The sequence below is a fragment of the Copadichromis virginalis genome, linkage group LG6, assembly GCF_057382275.1.
Source record: "Copadichromis virginalis isolate Kocher_CV1m ecotype Utaka linkage group LG6, C_Virginalis_male_GT1.1, whole genome shotgun sequence".
Lineage (NCBI taxonomy): Eukaryota > Metazoa > Chordata > Actinopteri > Cichliformes > Cichlidae > Copadichromis > Copadichromis virginalis.
In genome coordinates, this window is record NC_140623.1 from 43794595 (window position 1) to 43795368 (window position 774).

A 774-nucleotide genomic window follows, 5' to 3' on the forward strand; every position below is an offset into this window, starting at 1 on the left:
AATATTGTTTGACTGATGGCCGTTAATATAAAGACTTCGGACTTTACGTTTCCCAATTTTTGCTTTAAGTTATTTTGTTATTTACATAATAATGTAAATAACCTGTGGGCTCAAAATGTGGTCATAAATATTTTGTACTTGTAAATCAGTTTTGTGTGTGTAAAAAGAATTTGTGTGTGGACTTAGCAAAAAAACCCTGCAAGTTACAAGTACGAATTTTGACCCTATTTTTCTTCCTATCATCTGATTGGTCAATGTCATGTCAATCACAAATGTAACAATCCAATCAGAGAACAGATGGGTTTGGCTGTCGAGGGGCGCTTTTTTGAACTGCAGGTCTTTGAAGGGAATAAATGCCCTTTTACATGCCAGCCCAGCGTTTTCCTTCATCACCACGAAGGAAAACAGTCTGAGGTCGTCCGAGTTTGGTGATTTTTATGTCACAGGTCTACGTGTTTAATACAGGGACTTCCACAGCCTTTTCAACAGCGCTGTGGACCGCGGGGGGCGGGCAGTGTTTTGGAAATGACAGTCTTCATTACAAAGCTTTCTGGTTATGAATTAGCATACATGTTTTTATTGAACATTTGAAGAACCAGCAAAAAAAACAGAACAGAACACACAAATTCTTTTTGCACATACAAAACTGATTTACAAGTACAAAATATTTATGACCACATTTTGAGCGCATAGGAGTAGTCAAACGCAGATCCACTGAGCGCTCCACACAGACAGCATCGTCAGAAGGAAAGTTGATCAAATAAATTACAAGGG